The sequence below is a fragment of the Musca domestica genome, unplaced genomic scaffold (genome assembly GCF_030504385.1).
Source record: "Musca domestica strain aabys unplaced genomic scaffold, Musca_domestica.polishedcontigs.V.1.1 50, whole genome shotgun sequence".
Taxonomy (NCBI): Eukaryota; Metazoa; Arthropoda; class Insecta; order Diptera; family Muscidae; genus Musca; species Musca domestica.
Window position 1 is genome coordinate 4,943,561 of NW_026712347.1, and position 20,560 is coordinate 4,964,120.

A 20,560-nucleotide genomic window follows, 5' to 3' on the forward strand; every position below is an offset into this window, starting at 1 on the left:
AAATCCTAATTTTTCATAAAAAAAAAAAAATTAATAAAATCTCGTTTACAATTTTTTTTAAAAATATCAAAAAAGAATTAAAGAAAATAACGTAGTTACATCATTTGGTTGAAAACTTCAATATATTGAAATATTTTAATATTAATCAGATCAAAAAGTAAAATTCGCCTCAATTGGAGCGGGATCACTCCTGAACTGAGTAAGAAAAAAATGAACATATTCTATTTTTCGAGGTCACAAAATTAGACATGCCACAAATATATTTAGGTACTGTAAATTTGGGCAAAATTGATTTTTAATCAAGTAGGCATTGTATTGTTTGTTAAATACAAAAAATGTATATATTTTTGGAATCCTAAATTTGAGAAATTATTTTTTTTTATATTCCTTTTAAAAAGTTTCAATACCTAAAAATATATGTAACTTAGGAGCCGCAGCATTATCATATTACGAAATCGTAAAAAGCAATTGCAACGTGATGAAGGCTAATGCAAAATGCACCTGAATACATAAAGTTTCTTCAGATGGAACGATATTAAATTATTTTTTCGAATCGACGACACATTTCGGGGATATGTCTGACAATACGAGCTGAATTAACTCTCGAATTCTTTAGAAGAAATCCTCAAATTGATCATCATTGGCAAGCTCTTACATAAGAATACCTCCAATATTTTCAAAGCTTGAAGAACAACATTGACACGTAAGTATATTAACTATTATTAGCCAGTTTTGTGCAGAAAGGGCATGAGAAGCCCTCTAGTACAAAAATAATTTTCTAATAAAAAGTCAATTGTCTTAACTATTTGGGGTGCCCGAAAGAGTAGCGGGGTAAAGTCTATACCAAAAATTTTAACTAATTTCGGAACAAGTTTTTGTGGCAATATCAGAGAGGTCATGATTAGTCAAGCTTATCGAAAAAATGCGATGGTTTGTATATTTGGTTTCGAATCGGGGATTTATGGCATGACTGCCTTCACAGAAATTACGTGAAGCCCAACCTTTCACAGAGATACGTGGTCTGAAACCTTAACAGTGATGAAAGGGGGTTTGGAATTGAATTACCTCTGCTCCATTACAAGAATTCAGAATATTTGCCATTAAAAAATAAATAAAATAAAATATTAAAACAATTGTAACATTTCTAGATAAACTTCAGAAAAAAAATTTTTTTAATGAAAGTGGTAAAATCTGAATCTGAATCTGATTGAGCAATGGGTAAAATATTAAGAATTGTCATTAGATGTTAATACCAATGTTAACTTTATCTTCCCATATTTTTAACTACTCAAACCAAGACAAAATTAGAATCATTCGTTTTAATCCACAGCTTTTGGCAATGGCTATGGTTGCGTGTGCCAAAGTAGAATACTCCAACACTCATCTCCTTTGAAGGTCACATAGTAGTCTTCTTCTTTGCTTTGCGCCAATACAATTAATCTAAATTCGGACAACAAACATCAACAGAAAGAACGAACGAAAAAAAAAAATTAAAATTATAACAAAACAATCCCAAAAAAGTAAGTCAACACAAAAATAACTTAGCCGAACGAATGCCAACAAATGAAGAACACCGGCGGGTCAAATGCAAGACTTGAAATAAAATTAATATTCGCAACGGAAACAAACTTTGTTACAAAAAGGATGTTTGCTTGAGTTACTTTTTACAAGAATTTTAATTAATTTTTTCTCCGTTTTTTTCAATGTTGAAATTATGAAATTAGATTTAGATATGAGGAATCTTTTGGGTGTTGGTGTTAAAACCAATGCGCATTTTTGAGGCTTTAATAACTTTTTTTGTGGGTGGTTTAATCTAATGGACAAGATTGTAATGTTAACAAAAACAAATAAAATAGTATCAGTCGGTTTTGCCGACAGATGTATACCCTCACCCTTGAGTTACGAACGTGACAGATTTGGACTATATCGACTACTTCTTGTACTTTATATGTGGTATGTGCACCTTTTCGGAAAATGGAAATATGCGTCAGGTAACAGATACAGCGGACCGAAGTATTCCATTTTCACACTTCATCTAATACAGATAAAATACATCATCCTACTTTGAATAGAATCGGATGATAATTTTGCGTTTTATGAACTTCATGGATACTCATAATTTTGACGTTTTGTGGGGGAGGTACCAGAAGGAGTGGACCGATATATCCCATCTTCACACCAGATCTTGAGTTAGTAGAAATAATGGGACGTGTGTAATATGAAGAGAACTGGATGTTTATTTCGGATTCTTTGGAATGGAATCGTGTTCAAGTGTTTTAAGAGCGTGATGAATATTCAAAATTTCGACCTTTTGTGGGGGAGGTACTTGATGGAGTGGACCTATGTTATCCATTTTTGCACCTGACCTAGAACTGATGTAAATATCAGGATTTGCAAAGTTGGAACAAAATCGGATTATCGATTCTCTTTCTGTGCAGAAAATATTTTTTTTATATATTTTTTTTATATATTTTATTTTTTTGAAAATCTTGATCATTTGTGTGGGAGGTACCAGAAGGAGTGGACCGATATATTCCATCTTAACACCAGACCTTGGGTTAATATAAATATTAAGATGTGTGAAATTTGAAGACAATCGGACTCTTACATCACATTTTATGAGAGTTGTAATTATTTAAAATTTCGACCCTTTGTGGGGGAGGTACCAGAAGGAGTGGACCGATATTGTCCATTTTTACACTTGACCTAGCACTTACGCAAATATTGAGATTTGCAAAGTTTGAGCAAAATCGGATTATCGTTTCTCTTTCTGTGCCCAAAATATATATTTGTTAAAATTTCGACCATTTGTGGGGGAGGTACCAGAAGGAATGGACCGATATATTCCATCTTAACATCAGACCTTGGGCTAACATAAATATTGGCATGTGTGAAATTTGAAGACAATCGGACTGTTACATCACATATTATGAGAGTTGTAATTATTCAAAATTTTGACCATTTGTGGGGGAGGTACTTGATGGAGTGGACCGATATTGTCCATTTTCACACTTGACCTAACACTGACGCAAATATTAAGATTTGCAAAGTTGGGGCAAAATCGGATTATCGCTTCTCTTTCTGTGCAAAAAATAAATTTTTTGAAAATTTCGACCTTTTGTGGGGGAGGTACCAGAAGGAGTGGACCGATATTGCCCATCTCCGAACTCGATCTAAGTTTGACAAAAATATTACGATGTATCAAGTTTGGACCAAATCGGATACTCCCTTCAAGAGTTATCGTGCGCACCAGCCAGCCAGACAGACAGACAGGCAGACAGACGGACGGACGGACGGACATCGCTAGATCGACTCCAAATGTTCTGAAACGGATTTGGTCCAAAGAGACCTAGGGTCTAAAACCGTTATTTCGACTAGGCACGTTTTGACCGTATCAAATGATATATACCCTCTGTAGCCATATGGCTGAGGGTATAATAACACCACAAAGCCACGTTTGTAGATATGCTCAGTTTAAAGGAGAATAATGTATTATGAAAATAATTCATACATAATATTTTGAAGCATGTGTAAGGTTTCGTTTCAAGATTTACTAAAAGCCAGTCTTAGTCTTATAACTGCCATCAATTGGTCCAAACTTGACACATCGTAAAATATTTATCAAATTAATTTTGAGCTCACTTGTGGATTATATCGTCCACTTCCTTCTGGACGGTATATCCCTTAGATCAAACTTAGCACATGGAAAATGGATACCACTAAAAATATATATGATAACAAGTTAGGAAGTATCAGTGGGTTTTTCGACCAGATGTATACCCTAAGCCAATGTTCGATTATATATTAATATTTTAAAGAAATGGTCCGATCTCCACCATCTTTTTAACAGATCTTGTGTTGAGATGTGTCAAGTCTGAATAGCATCGGATGTTAATTTCACGTTTTATGAGCTTCATGATTATTCAAAATGTTGACCCCTTTGTGGGGAGGTACCAGAAGGAATGCTTCGATCTTTACCATCTTTATAACAGATCTTATATTGATAAAAATATTGAGATGAGCCAAGCGTAAATGGAATTAGAAGTTAATTTGGCGTTTTATGAGTTTCATGGATATTGAAAATGTTGACCCTTTGTGGGGAGGTACAAAAGGAGTGGACCGATATATTCCATCTTCCATCCATTTCATCATGGGTCAATATAAATATTGTGATGTGTGTTTTTATCTTTAAGACAATCGGTCTCTTACATCATATTTTAAAAGAGTTATAATTATTCAAAACTTGACCCTTTGAGGGGGTATTGTCCAGTTTCGTGCCTGACAGCACTTATGAAAATATTAGGATTGACAAAGTTGTAGTACAATCGGATCATCCTTTCTCTTTCTCTGCAGTAAAATATAATTTTTCGACCTTTCGTGGGCGAGGTATCAAATAGAGTGGACCGATATTTCCCATCTCCGAACTAGATCTAAGTTTGATAATAATATTACGATTACGATTCGGACCAAATCGGATAGTCTCTGCGGGAGTTATAGTGCGCACCAGCCAGGCAGACGTACGGACATCGCTAGATCGAGTCCAAAGGGAGAAAATTTTTTTATTCGCAGATCAATATTTAATTTTATGACCCTTTCTAAAAATTAGGCCCTTAATTTTATTTTTATAATAAACATATTCAGTCGGAACATTTTATATCTACGAAGATACCAAAATACTAATTTTCCGCCAAATCGATTGGAATCGATGGTCAAGACCCTCACAATTATTTGAATCAGGGATATCTTTACAGGGTAAGATAAACAAAACCTAAAACAAAGTTAAACGCCATAATTATTTTTTTTTTTTTTTTAATGAAAGCAAAAAATTTCAGTAAAAGCATCACATTTTAAAATAACTTTAGATTTTTTAGAATTGGTCACCTTTGGTACGAATTATGGCCCTCAAACGGCCAATGAATCCGTCACACGCTGCCTAAATGTTGCTCTATGGTATTTTGGGCCATTCCCGACGAAGCGCTTGCTTGAGGTGATCGACACTTTAGTATTTTTAGAGCCAATGTTGCTTTCCAAAATATTCCAGACACAATAGTCCAACGGATTGGTATACGGAGATTTTGGTGGCCTTTGTGCACTGGAAATGAAGCAGGAACTTCATTTTGTAACCATTCTTGGGTGGCACGCGCTGATTACGATGGTGCTGAGTCCTGTTGGAATGTCCAAGGCCTGCGGGCAAAATATTTGCGTGCCCAAGGCTTTAATACTCCCTCCAGAATATTTTCGCGTCGATTAAAACAAGCTGAGAGCGACCATCGGCTGTCATGACCAGCCCACACCATCACCATGGCCGGCGTATGAGTTCTGGTGGCCAATCGAAGGTGCACATTTTCAGCTGACATCTTTGGCTCTTTGGCGAGTAAACACGATCATTTTGTTTGTTTACAAACTGCTGGACAACGAAAGTTTTCTCATCGGAGAAAACCCAATTCGATAGTTCACCACTTTCGGCCGAGCGAGGCAACTCTTTAGCTCTTTTGAGTCTATTTTCTTTCTGTTGGTGTGTAAGTTCTTCCACTTTTTGCAATTTCAATGGCTTTACCCCGAGCTCATTTTTCGATATTTGCCGAATTAAATATTGCGATATGTTCAGCCCACGAGCCATTTTTCGGCCAGTGCGACGCGGGTTTCGATCAAGTCGCTTCTAAACTTTTCGAACAATTTCTGCTGATTTTGCTGTTTTCTTACGTCCACTTCCTTGACGTCGGGCTACGCTACCAGTATCACGGTAACGAGAGATGGTACGAGACACAAAAGATTTATTCACATTTAAATGCCGGAGTTCTCTAAGGATAGCCACTTGTGGTTTTCCAGCCAAATATAAAGAAATCACACTATCACGCTTGAATTCCATCACAAATTACTTTTTTTCTGGAAAATTCTCACCAAAATGCTTTTGTACGCTTGTCAGCAATATAATGAGCTGTCACTGGAATAATTTTAGCAGCTGGCGGACGAGTGGCTTAGAAATAACAGCAGTCTGAAGTTGGTTGCAGTTTTTAATCTCATCCTGTTTGTCTAGATTTCAAGCGCTATATGTTCACCTATACTAAATTGTACCAAATACAGTCTTATTATGTACTTCTATATGCCAATTCCAGTTTCCAACGGAGACCTGAATATCAAATTTGAGAATTCCAGCCCTATCTCTTAACACAATACCAAATCTAGTACCATAAAGTACTTTATGTTCAATTATAGTACACATTTCCAAAACCATCTGCATATGTCCAGGCCACCCATGACCATCGACCCTAATACCAAATTTCAGATTTCAAACACAATAAGTTCACCCAATACCAAATTGTACCAAGTATAGTACTATTTAGTATTTTTCGTCCACTTGAAGTACATATTCCAAAACTAACTATTTATGTGAAACTTACTTTCCCACCTTGATTCTCATACCAAATTTCAAGTTTTTAGCTCTATCTGTTCCCATGATACCAAATGGTACCATTACCAATGGTACCATTTTAGAAGTTTAGCCAGTTTTTCGTAATCTTAAAGTTCGGATTTCCAAAAACCCTTTTGCATATCTCTCCTGCACTCCATCAGTGACTCTCGTTCCAAATTTTAGAATTCTAGCTCCATGAGAGTCTCTGATTCAAAATTTTATTCTAGCCATTCCTTGTGTTCAAAACAAATTATTCAATTGTTAGTACATTTTAGTTACTTTCGTATCCATTTAGTACGAATTTCCAAAAACTTAGCCTAATCACATGGACTGACCTTCATGCAAAATATCAAGATCCTAGCTACAGCCGTTTCGTCTGGGCATTGATTCTCTCTCAGTCGGTTATTTAACTACTCCTTATATACATATATAGTTCTGTGGTCAGCTATGGAGCCCCAGTGCGGTTTGCGAATACAAGAGCTATGCAGTAGAAAAACCTCCATAGCTGCCACAATGCTGCCATAAGAACTGCAACAGGGTGCCTGGTCATGGCACCAGTGGACCATCTACATGAGAAGACGAAGGTCCTTCTCGTACATCAGTTGCAGTACCTGATTGGGTGTTATCATGGTAGTCATCCAAGTCATCATATATTGCATAGAACTCCCCCGCACAGACGTGTCAGGTCGGACATACATGATCTAGAGAAGGAGGTCCAACGCCATAAGAGGGAGAGAGAGAGAGCCTGTAGATGAAGTAGCCTATCAGTCAGGTCTGAGTGGCATTCATACTGAGGCAGTTACATACTCGTATGTCATCAACAATTACAGTTTGAATGCCGTGCTTGGAGTCTACTCCCCATCCATTGGAGCTGAAAGACTTCGACGCAATTAAGTTCAGGATGAGGCAATAATCTCAATTCGTATTGTGGGTTTAGAACCGGATTAGAAGAAATCAAATAAAACCTGTGTAGCTGTTATAACAACAACGTCGGTTGTACACTCCAAAATTTCAAGCCATTTCATCTGGGCATATAGAATTCGTTATCAGAACGTGTTCACATTTAAATATATACCAATACAATGATAGTGTTCTAATTAAAATCATTTAAATTTGTGGTGCAAAGACAACAGGTTCTCCCTGAGTCACCTACATTAGATTCGCACTAATCTCTTCTCAGTTATCACTCATTACATTTCTTTATAATTTTATTATTATTTTATATTTGATGTTATTAACTACAATTTAATTATATGAATGGATATTCTGGGAAGGCTAATCCATGGCTCGAAGATGCAGGACAGAAAATTTACTTATCTCTTTGTTTGTTGCTTTGTTTGCCAGGATACCGGAATATGCCCTAGAGTTGTGTGAGATTAAAACAACTTGAAAATGGATTTGAAAAGAAAATAAATTTAGATTCGCTGGCCTCGAGAGCAAGTGGAATAAATACGAGGAGGGCAGGAATAAAATTCGAATGTATTTTATAACACTGAAAATGTATATTATATCCTAGCACGTGTTCAGAATTTAACCCTTAACATTTGCCATGACAATATTCTCATAAACATGGAAGTTACAAGACACTCCTTTTAGTTCCCATTCCCTGGACGAAGTAAAAAAAGAAAACGAACAGCAATGAACTGTTTCACAGAACACCACTTAACACTTCGATAGGGTTTCGTTGTTTGCGTGTCTCTGCCACAGAACAAAAAGTCCTTGTAGAACATGTAGATCTCCCTGAAAAAGCAAAACCAATGCTTCACAAGAAAACACCACTCGGGACATACGACGCAATTAAAATTGAACTATAATTTGAAATGAATAGGAAGGACGAAAATGAAACAGGACTGTTACAGAAAATAAGGATATGACACGCGAACCGTGAAATGATTCGCGGCGACCAATAAACAAAAACTTCATGGAAAAGTGGAGAGAGGCAATGGTGAAAACACACGCTCGAGGAAATAATGTGAAGAGTTCTGAAGGAAATTTAAATAGGAGGGGGAGAAATTTAGAGAAAACTTGGTATATCCTCAGGTACCTTCTGACAATAATATTTTGGCAAGATTTTTTTTTTTTTGATAGTCGGTCATAAACTTGGCAAAAAATTTCAAAATTCCAGCTACCATGGTACCATATTTAGTACAATTTTGAACGTTACGAAACGAAAAAAGCTCTTCCCAGTCGCTCTATACTGACGATATCATATGAAACATTATCTATACATATAAAAGACTGGTGAAAGATCTGACTGACTGAGTATCAGCGCCTGAGGTTCAGTCTTGGTGCGGAGTGATAAGGCTGAGGTTTTGGAAATTTGTATTAAAAGGGCACGAAAAGTAGGAAAATGAACTGTAAATTAAATACTTTTATTTGACAAACGGTATGGGCTATAATTTTTAAATTTGGAATGAGAATCACTTATGGAGTGCAGGATACATGTTGGAATTTCGAACTCTAAGGTTACGAAAAGTTCTAAAATGGTACTTAAATTCTAAAGTGATACCATATGTTATTATGTGAACGGATAGAGCTAAAAACTTTAGATTTGGTATGAGAATCAAGGTCGGATATATAAATGTGGTTTTGGAAATGTTTACTAAGTACGCGAACTGTACTAAATGGTACGAAGTTTGTAAGAGTTTGGTTCAGGTTGAATGGATTAAGCTAGAATTGTTGGTTTTTTTTTTTTACTTGGGTCCGTTTTGGTGTTAGATTTGTGATAAAGAGGTGATTTTGGTAATGGGCAGTACAAGTGCACGAAAAGTACTAAATAGTACTATGTTTGGTACTATTTGGTATTGGTTGAACAAATAGAGCCGGAAATCTGACATTTGGTATTAGGGTCGTTAATGTTAATGTTTAGCATGGACATATGGAGGTGGTTTCGGAAATGTGTGCTATATTTGTATAAAATGTACTGAATGGTACTAAATTTAGAACAGTTTCTCTAAAGGTGAATTTTTTTTATTGGGGTCCCTCTTGGTGGTAGGTTTGTGGTAAGGAGGTGATTTGGAAACATGTACTACAAGTGCACATAATGTACTAAATAGTACTACATTTGGTACAATTTGGAATTGGGTGAATATATAGTGCTTGAAATTTGAATTCGGTATTAGGACGGCTGGTCATGTGCAGAGTGGGCACATGAGGGTGGTTTCGGAAATGTACGAAAAGTACCGAATGGTACTATATTTAGTATTGGGGAAGGGGATAGAGTTAAAATCCTGGAATTTGATATTTAAATTACTGATGTTTTTTTTTTTTTTTTGAGATTTGGCGGTGATTTCGAAATACGTCCTTTACTTGTACGAATAGTACTAAATTTCGTACTGGGTGATGGGAAAAGACTGAAATCCTCAAATTTGATATTGACTTCTCTGTTGATATCTCGAGTTGAGATAGGAAGATGGTTTTGGAAATGGTTACTATAGTCATAGGAGAAGAACTAATTAGTAATAAATTTGGTATTTCGTGAAGAAAAAGAGATACAATTTTGAAATTTAATGTTGATATAAGTGATGGTATCTGTGCTTGAGATTTGGCAGTGGTTGGGAAATGCGTCCTATATTTGTACGAAAAGTACTAAAAAGGTATTCGGTCAGGGGATAGAGCTGGAATCGTGAAAGTTGATATGGATGTCACTGTTGGTGCCTGCGGTTGAGAGAAGGAGCTGCTTTTGAATATGCGTACATTAATTGTACTAAATTATAGTAAATTTGGTATTGGGTGAAGGGATAAAGTTGGAATCCTGAAATTTAATATTGAGACATTTGTTGGTATCTGGAATTGAGATATGGAGGTGCTTTTGGAAATGTGTACTATAAATGTACGAACATTTCTCTTTAGTACTAAATTTTGTAAACATGAGTAAATGTACGAAAAGTACTGAAAGCTACTATATTTGGTATTTGGCGAAGCGATAGGTATAAAATTCTGAAATGGTATCTGTGTTTGAGATTTGAAGGTGGTTGGGAAATGCGTTCCATATTTATACTACTATAATGTACTATATGGTACTAAATTGGGTATTGAGTGAAGATATAGGGCTGAAATCCTGAAATTTCATATAGATGTCACTGTTGGTATCTGGACTTGGGATATGGAGATGGTTTTGGAGTTTTTTTTTTAATTTAGTACTGAAGGGCTGAAATCCTGAAATTTAATCTTGAGGTACTGTTGCTATCTGGGATGGATTTATGAGGGTTTTTTTTTCAAAATGTGATTGTACGATGATTGTACAAAAAGTGCTATTTAGTACTATATTTGATATTAGGTAAAGGAATAGAGTTAAAATTCTGGTATCTGGAATTGAGATATGAAGGTGGTTTTGGATATGCGCATGGTATTAAATGGTATTGAGTGTAGGGATAGTTCTGGAATCCTCAAATGAAATATTTAGGTATCTGCTGGTATCTGGGTTGACATTTGGAGATGTTTTTGGCGGCGTGTACTATAATTATACGAAAATAACTATTTAGGACTACATTTGGTATTGGGTGAAGATATAGTGCTGGAATCCTTAAATTTGATATAGAGATCTCTCTTGGTATCTGGAATTGGGATATGCAGGTGGTTTTGGATATTATACAAAAAGTACTATTTTTAGTACTAAATTTTTATTGAGTGAAAGGATAGAGCTGAAATCCCGAAATTTGAAATTGAGGTCTCAGCTGGCATCTGATGTAGAGATCTTTTGTTGGCTTTATAAATGCGTACTATAATTGTGAGAAAATTACTAAACAATTGGAAGGAATTTGCTTTTTTTATAAAATTTCATTGAAAAAGACATAACCTATCAAAAATTCGGAATATAGGGAGTTACCTATATGAAGACGTAGACCGGAATATAATTTTTTATGCGTTATGGCGATATTTAAGTACGAAACTTAAAACAATTCCGTTGGATAATGTCGCTAAAATCATCTAAATACCGAATATAGGGAGGTACCGTTATATGGGACCTATACGAAGACGTGGACCTGCATTGACAATTTTCGGTGACAGTAGTACCCATTAGAAATCATCAAAATACCGATTATAGGGAGGTTCGTTTTTATGGGGGCTATATGCAGACGTGGACCTGCAAATGCAATTTTTATCATAGAATGTAGTACCCATTAGGAACTTCAAATCCAAAATATTAAATATTTCCGGTGAAAAATATGGCACAAATCATTAAAATTGCGAATATCTGGAGGTATATAATATGGGGACTATACCAAAAATGGGACCTATATTATCTCTAAACGAGGATGTTTCTTACAAATGGGAGCACATGTTGCCAATTTACAGCAAATTCGGATCAACATTTATACCAAAAAAAAAAAAAACAGAAAACATTTAATCTGTAGGCACAGTTATATGGGGGCTATACCAAAACGTGAACTTATATAACCCATTTCCAATACCAAAAGTTATGCAGACCTAACACACATCTGCGTATAATTTTATCAACCTACTTTATTTTGTTCGGAAGCTAGATTGTTTTGGACAGACGGATGGACATCGCCTAGAATTTGTGTGGTCTAACATTTATATTTCGAGGTGTTATAAACGGAATCAAAAACTTAATATACCCTCCATTCTATGGTGGAAGGTATAAAAACATGAATAATATATAAAACCTTGAAAGTCTGAAAATGTAGTACCATGCATGAAGTTTTGATTAAAAAATTTTGCATTTTGAGAACTGAGCACGAACTGTTGGAACGAATATAAAATTTTAAGATGGAAACTTCTATAGTTATTTCGATTTTTACCAAGTTTGACATACTTCCTTCTAAGCTCGATTGGTCGAATGTGTCAAAATCTATCCCATTTTGACTCAATTAAATCCGGATTTTGCTCGAGTGTAACGCAGTGTAATTACTTACAACCAACTTCTCCGGCCACGCATTTAACCTTTTCCTTAATATTTCCAACTTAACTCAATTGAGACGCAGTTCAAGCAAAGGGTAGATGTGGACATTTCTAATATTTCCAGTCGATGTAATCCCGCCGTTGGTCATTCCACCCCGCATTTCTTCTAACCCAACATTTTCAACAAAATACATATGTATGTAAAATAGTGTGGGGTCTTCCTATTCTATGCCTCTGGTCTCAAATTAGTCAATTGGCTTAAAAAATACCTGGACCTGGCTAAGAAAAAGCTTCACTCACCCCCTAGGCGGGAGGGGGTGAGGCGAGCGACAGTGACCGAAAATAGAATTGGAATATTTCATGACAAACGCATTTCAAGCGAACGGAAATCATTGTGCGTTTAATTGTGAGCGTTTAACTCTTGAATTGGTATATTTGGCGATAAGAGCGTAAAGGTGAATGTGCCAAAGAGAGGTGGGGACAATGAAAAGACGCTCGTGGGTGGGAGTGTGGCCGAAGGAGTTGTTTGGTGTTCAGTGACCCAAACCATATCTAATAACAAATGAACGTAACGGAAATAGTATATGGGTTAATGTTTAGTTAAATACAATACAAGCAACAAAAGAGAGTAGCAGAGTGTAATTAAGGGTTAACTACGGAAAGGGGTTGATTGCAGAGCAAGAAATCCAAGGTGTTTACAAGTAATCTTTTTTGTGACAAGTAAAAATATGGTGGCTTTATTGTAGGGGAGTATTTTTTTTTTGTTGGAAAAATATATGTATTTTCCTCTTGACGTAATAATATCTTTGTTTTCGTTTTTTTGTGAAAATAAAAAACAACGAAATATAGAAATAAATCTCAATTCTTTCCTATCTCAAGTATAACAAATGTTGGTCCCCAATTTAAATTGAAGGACACATATCACATATAATTTGCATAAAATAACAATTTAACTAGTAAGAAATAAAAAGGGACAAATAATCCTTATTTGTTTTTTAGTTGACATACGTTTGCGTTTGTTTTCAAGGACTGCAAAAAAGGACATCGTTTAAAGGTTTAATACTACGGCTTCTGTTTGGAATGGCCTTGGCAAATCCTTTGGTCGTATCCTTTTAATTTTTAATATAGACCACGTGTTATATATGTATACATACATACGATGATAGGGTATGTAGAGCAGCTCATGACCTTTTCTAAATGACAATATAAATCCTTTTTGTCATTTCAATTTTGCAAACATTCAGAGATATTAAAAAAATTGCTGTTGAATATGGGATATTTCTTTTGCTACAAATTTTGTATGAATATAAGGCACTTAAAATTAGAAAATATGTCCCAGTTCTCTTCAAAGTTCGCCTATTCTTTCGGTACCTCCCGATATTCGGTATTCTGAAGATTTTAACCTAATTTTTCTGCTGGGTAGGCTTTTTGATCTAGAGTCTCTCTTCTAGCGTTGGTTCTCTCACCCTCTCTCTCTCTCTCTTGGATGTATGCCCTTTCTGACTCGCCTGGATGGGTGACTTTTTTTTCACCATATGATAGCTTGGATGACTCCAACGATAATAACCATGCAGGTATGGCAAACCAAAGCATATGGTCCACTGTGGAGGCATCCTGTCGCATTTCTCAGGGCGGCATTCTGGCGGGTCTGGATGTTCTTTCACTGCGTAGCAATTACCTTTCCAGACCACAATGGAGCTGACCCCAGTCCCACCTATCGTGTTATAAGAGGCCAACAAAGTCTCCTTGTAAGCACCCAAGCTCTGCCGGCTATTGCATGTTCCTACTTTTAATTTTCCCGCATGTATCTGTGACTTGCGCGGTCAACTTGGACATGCGGTCGAATGCGACTCTTAAAATCTGCAAATTAATCTTTGTTCTCATCTCCGCAGACCATGTGGTAAATAGTGTAGCCGTTCATTAAGTGGCGGATATTTTTATATTCCTCGCGTAGGCGACAAGCTCCGCGAGATAGGTGTTCAACCTTACACATATGTCAATAATACCGGGGCCAGATGCCATCATCGTACAACCATCCGCATACGTTACGACCTCTATTCCATCTAGAGGGCCGAGGAATTCTCTATGTGGTTTGGACTTCTTGTTCTGGAATTCCACGTACGACTGGCGTCCGCACATATTGTTGATTATCCAACGTTTCAGATACCTTTAATGGGACAAGAGCTACTAACACTGTTTTATGACATGGCTTGTTTTGGTTTAAACCTCGACTTACGTACGTGGATATGGTTTTCAACATTCGTGTGGTACTATGTTGTGGACCGAATTCCGTGTTGATGGCAAGCAACTGTATGGCTTCTTCTGATACTAAGAAGGAGTAAAGCCTCAAGAGTCTTTACTACTGGATACAAACGCTAAATTGGCCTGTATGAATCGACTTTGCTGGCATCCTCGTTTGCCTTCAGTAGCTGGACCTCCCGCCCATTTTGCAGGCTTCGGGAACGGTGTGGATGGCTAGCGACAGGTTCAGAACTTTTGCCAGGTACCAAATTTCCGGCGTATCAAGTTGTTTTATAATTTACAATTGCGATTCCGTATGAGCCCAATGCTTTGGATGACTTAGCGTTTCGGGTGACATTTGCACCATCATCCACCTTAAATTGTGATGGTGCCTTCTCGGCGAGAAGAGATCTGATGCGTCGTGGTACTCTTCGCTTTGGCCTATAGCTCTCGGTGTGCACGACAAATTGCCGGTTAAAATACCCAGGGCACCTCTTCGGATCAATCATCGTTACGTCGTTAAAAGTGACCGAGGTCCTACCATTCTTTTTACCATTTTTTGGGGAGCAATTTAACCGTTACCCTCAGCTATGTTACATCGGTTCCAATACTGCAACATTTTAGATGGTTTTGCCACTTTTTCCTAATGATCATCTGCTAGAAATCACGCTCATTTGCTGCCCCGTTCAAAAATTTCTGCTACTCGAAAATGAAAAGGGTTGGACAGTTCTCTGAAGTTGATGAATTCTCCATATTCTGGCCAGTAAGTTTTCCCATGGTTAAGGAAAGTGCGGCGTTCAGAGGTTTTGTAATCGGGAAATCTGCTTATCTAGAGATGGTCAGACATAAGAGAAATGACAGGTTGCCAAGTCACGTCACTTATCAGTCCGGGTGACACTATGGTTGTGTCTGGTGATGTCTCCTCTTTCTCGGGTGGGGGTATCCTCATTTATCGTGCGGAATGAGGATCTATCAATCTGTTCTGCCAGCGCTGATCTCCTCTTGTCATTACGTAGGACGGAATGCCACAACTCATGTTGCTCATTAAATCTCCTAGACGGTTGTTCTCTATCAACAGCGGGCTAATATTTGTCAAATAATGCGGTTCATAGCTGTAAATCAGAGGGGTATACACATTGAGCACCTCTACCGGCAGTTACACACTTGAATGCTACCCCTAGACCAACTCGAGATAGGTCTGTATTGAACAGAATGGCTTAACAGGAACGCTAATCCCCAAACTCCATTTCTTGTGCGATCTTTCCTCAATACGTTGTAATCATAACTGTTGTCGGCTGCAGTTTTTATCGAGCTTGCTCCACTGCGATCAAAATATTCCTGCCATTCACAAATTCCACTTTCTCATATTTTTTGCCTCGTTATCCCTTGCAATTAAATTGCAAAAAGGCGCAGTAAATGTTGCTGTTCGGAAGATTGCGATGAAGCTCAGTACTCCGGCGAACTCGTGGACTCGCGTTGCTGCAGCACGTCGCAACATAGTCCCTTTCACTCTAGTCTCACAACCGGAATAATCCAGAACAATTTTTAAAGTGCACCCATTCTTTGAATATATTACGTCGCACTGAAACAGATCTGTGGTAGATGACGTTCTGACAAAACTAGCAGAACCTAATTCGGGCGTTTTCTTCGATCCCGACAAGGACAGAAATAATCCGAAATAGGTATTCCGGGATATACTGCTCCCAATGCAGAAAATAAACAAACACGAACATGTATACACTGAGGTGGTAGCCGCTGGCCGAAGCAGCGATGTCGTTCTTTCGGATCAATCCGGTGTCGTAGAACCCGCTGCCGTGGAAAGTCGCTACACTGTCACTACTGACCCAATAGAAGTCAGACAATATCCGCTAGAATTGAAGTTTTAATGTTTGTTTCGTTATTTTCATTTAATATCCTTAAACGCACCCCTTTTGTAATTCCCTGATCGGAAAGCCGTTTTAATTTATAGTTCCTCTTATCCAAACCTGGTCAAAATTATACATTTTTTACTTTAAACGCTAAGTTTATTTAAAATGGCCGAATACAATAAAATTTGGAGATTTTGAAGTCCAAATATATATACTGAGAGAGGAATGTAATTATGGCCATTGAGAGAGTTACTCTCAAATACATCGGGTGTGTATGGGAGAGCTGTTGCACAACCAACACATACGGTTGCCTTTCCCTGGTATAGATGTGGAAGAATATGTTTACCTTCTATCTCTCCCTATCTCTCTCTCCATATCGCTCTTTAATTAACACTGGGTGCTCTTCTCACAGACACCACTTGTTTTTTACCATACCCTAACCCTTTATCGTATATCGAACTATTGACCAGTAAAAATCGTTGAGTCATAACAAAAGGGTTATAAAAACTGATGGGGTTGCAAAAAATACACATTTGCTATAAAAAAACGTTTTATTATTATCGATGGGATGATAAAGTTAACAACCAATCATCGTTGAGTATATCTATAAAAAAATTCAAAAGGGTTATAAACAGCAAAAGGGTTGATGATGAGCCGATTGGAAGAACAATGGAAAAGGGTTAAACCAATTAAAGGCAACAGGGTTAGAGGAGGGGATGATTTCTAATAGCCAATCATAAATTGAGGCGACCTTTTTGGAACGTATAAAACAAATATTAATAATATAATGACTTAATAATATAATAAAAATAGAAAATATAATAATAAATGAAATAAAAAAATAAAAAAATAAAAAAGAGCGCTAATGAAACCAGAATTAGAGCTTACTTTTAAAGTGAGACCAGTGTTAAAAAGGGACTCTATTTAGAGAAAAACAACTACTGCGGTGTTTGGCTTCATTTTTTATTGAGAAATGAATGCCTTAGAAAATATCAAAATTTTTATTTTTTTTTGATTTTTCCAATTTCAATGAAATATCCTCGATTCTGCAAAATACTTTAAATGTTGAGTAAACAGCAAAAAACCTCCCAAAATCATGCAATATGTCCCTCGAAATACACCCCAAATCATTGATGGTCTGCCTTTAAGCACCCCTTTTTTAATGGCTTTTTGTTTTACTTTAACGAGCCATTACTTAAAGACACACCACTGGAGATCCCATTCGTCCATCCATCCATCCAGCCTAACCCCTCACGACAAACAACGAAAAATGTGCAAAATTCCCAACACAACCTTTAATACAACAACAAAAACAAAAAAAGTTTTTGTTGTTTTGAAATAAATTTTGTTTCGGTTGAGACGTCATCTGGACGGGTTCTAACCCTTATACATAGGCTGAACAAAGTCGCATACCACACATATGGACAAACAACTAACTCTCACACACACATCCACACACACTCGGCCATAGAGGTATGTGTTATCCTTAATGTCTTGTTAAATTCACATACACACCAACAAGGACATTGGCAGCTACAACAAAAACACAAACAACAAATATAAACAGCCACCACATGACATGTGTGTCCTTTTTTTAGGTATTGAAAAAATATAAAAGTTTTATTCGAAAGAAGAGGAAGAAGGAGAAGAAACAGAAGTGAAATGCAGACTTTCAAACAAAGGTTTGGGCAATCAAACAACCCAACATCTCTTCTCAGACTCAGTTTCAACCACACAATGTTAAGGCTTTTACCAAAAAAAAAAAAAACACCTAAAGTTTGTGCAAAAAAAAAAACTTGATAAGAAACCCACTTTTTGCCAATACACACACAAAAACACAAAAGTCTACTCCTTTTCTTTTCCTTTCTCTTTTACTTTTTTTTGCCGTTTGTTGTGTAGGGTTACGTCTACCATACTTCCGCACAAGGGTTTAAGGTCTGGCGTTTTAGTTTTTTTTTGTCGTACTTCAGATGATGGCATGACTTTGTCGTACTTTATATATGTGTGTGTGGTGGTATGTATGTCCAAAGTAAATGTATTTGAAAACAAACACATCATGGTGTCCTCCTTTTTTTACTCTTTAGGCTGGCCGTTTTTTTTTTCTTTTCTGCCATATAATTTCATTTCAATACTTGTCCATGAGAATACAACTTTTAAAAACAACCGGTACAAGTTGAAGGATATGTATGTACACACATACTACGTGAGTTCGAATGTGCCTGAAATATATTTGTTCGTACATACATATATTCGCCTTTTGTTCATTTTATACAATTCAACCCCTTTTGATTATTTCGCTGCCCAAACGTAGAAATTTTGCACAAGTCAGGAAAAAGTAAACTTATACAAAAAATAAGTTTTAATTTTTGCGAATTTTTCTGCCAAATATCGGAAAAAACAAATTCACTCGGATTTGCGGACGGATGTGTATCCTCAACTTCTGTTCGCTATTTTAAATATATTTCTAGTTGCGTTATTATTCATAATGTTGACCTTTTATGAGGGAGGTACTGAAGCGAGTTGGTAAATATTGTAATTTTTTGCATTTGATCTTAGAAAAGAAAAGCAGTAACATGACATTCATACACGAAGAGCTTGTCCTTTGGATTTATTTATTTCATAGCAAATACCAAGCGTGCAGGAAACTGCAATTTTTTGAAGTTGAGTGGCATTTCTATTGCAATTAGTGAATTCGAGGTAGCAACATACTTCCCCATAATAATTCTTATTAAAATCATATCCCAATACTTTTACACCAAATTCCACCACTCCTTTCATATTTCATTGAAATTGGTGCGTCAAATATGTGAAATCGGCCGAGAATATATATATGGGAGCTATATCCATATCTTAACTAATTTCCAATTAATTTATCACATTTATTATTATAACCAAATTCCGCCACACATTCTCAATTTCATTGGAATCGGTCATATATATCGTGTTTGGTGCATAACATGTATGAAGTCTTCCGAAATATATATGTTAGTTATACCCAAACCTCAACTGATTTCAATATAATTTGGCAATTTTTTTCTGGTGCCAGATTTCGTCTCTCTCGCATTGGGTGCATCAAATATGTTTAATCGTTCGAGAATATATATGGGAGATATAATCAAATCTGAGCAAATTTGAATATAATTTGTCAAATTTATTTATTGTATCAAATTTAGTCACTCAATGCGAATTTCATTGGAATCGGAAATACGTATCGTGTTTTGTGCATCAAATATGTGAAATCGGCGGAAAATATATATGGGAGCTATATCCAAATCTGAACCGATTTTAATATAATTAGACAAATTCATTTTTGCTCGCAATTTCGTTACTTATTTTAAATTTCATTAAAATTGGAAATACATATCGTGTTTGGCCGAAATATATATGGGAACTATATCCAAATCTGAACTAATTTCAATATAATTTGGGAAATCAATTTCTTGGGTAAAATCCATAAATAAATAAATAATGGATTTTTAAATTTCATTGAAATTTGGGATACATAGCGTGTTTGGTGCATCAAATGCTTGAAATCGGCCGAAAATATATATAGGAGCAATATCCAAATTTGACCCGATTTCAATATAATTTGGCAAATTTATTTTTGTTCCGAATTCCGTTACGCATTCCAAATTTGGAGACTGTATCTGTAATCGATCAATAGAAATGTCCATGTAAAATCTAAATTTTTGGGAGGTACCTCCGATTCTGATGCTATATCTCCACTTCCAAGTGGAATTTCAAAAATGCATATAGCCTATGTTACTTTCAGGCGATGTTGCAGTATACATGCAAATTTTCAGGAAAATCTGTTCAGCGGTTTTCGACTCCATAAATTACAAACAAAGAAACATACATTTTCCTCTTTTATAGATATAGATATGTGTTTATAAATATGTTGGTGGCCGTTGAAATATTGTACCAGAAAAATGGACCGGTGTATTCCATTTTTATACTCTCCACCATAGAATATAAATCCTGTATATATTTTTGATCAGCGTAAAATTCTAATTCGATTTAGCGATGTTCGTCTGTCTGTGTGTCAGTCCATCTGTTTGTCCGTCTGTCTGTTGTTATCGGTATTTTCACGATTTTAGCGACATTATCGATCGGAAATGTTTCAAGTTTCGTATTGGATCTTAATAGGTATTTAAATCTATGACAATAAATTACT

General features: G+C 36.2%; 1 long non-coding RNA gene across 1 annotated transcript in view; it reads left to right on the forward strand.

Annotated features, from left to right (window-relative positions):
* Positions 1 to 350: 350 nt before the first annotated feature.
* Positions 351 to 20,560, forward strand: part of LOC109612298 (uncharacterized) — a 37,058-nt gene continuing 16,848 nt past the window's right edge. Inside the window, exon 1 of the long non-coding RNA XR_002194450.2 lies at positions 351 to 703. This is a non-coding gene — a long non-coding RNA (uncharacterized LOC109612298). The remainder of the gene's footprint in view (positions 704 to 20,560) is intronic.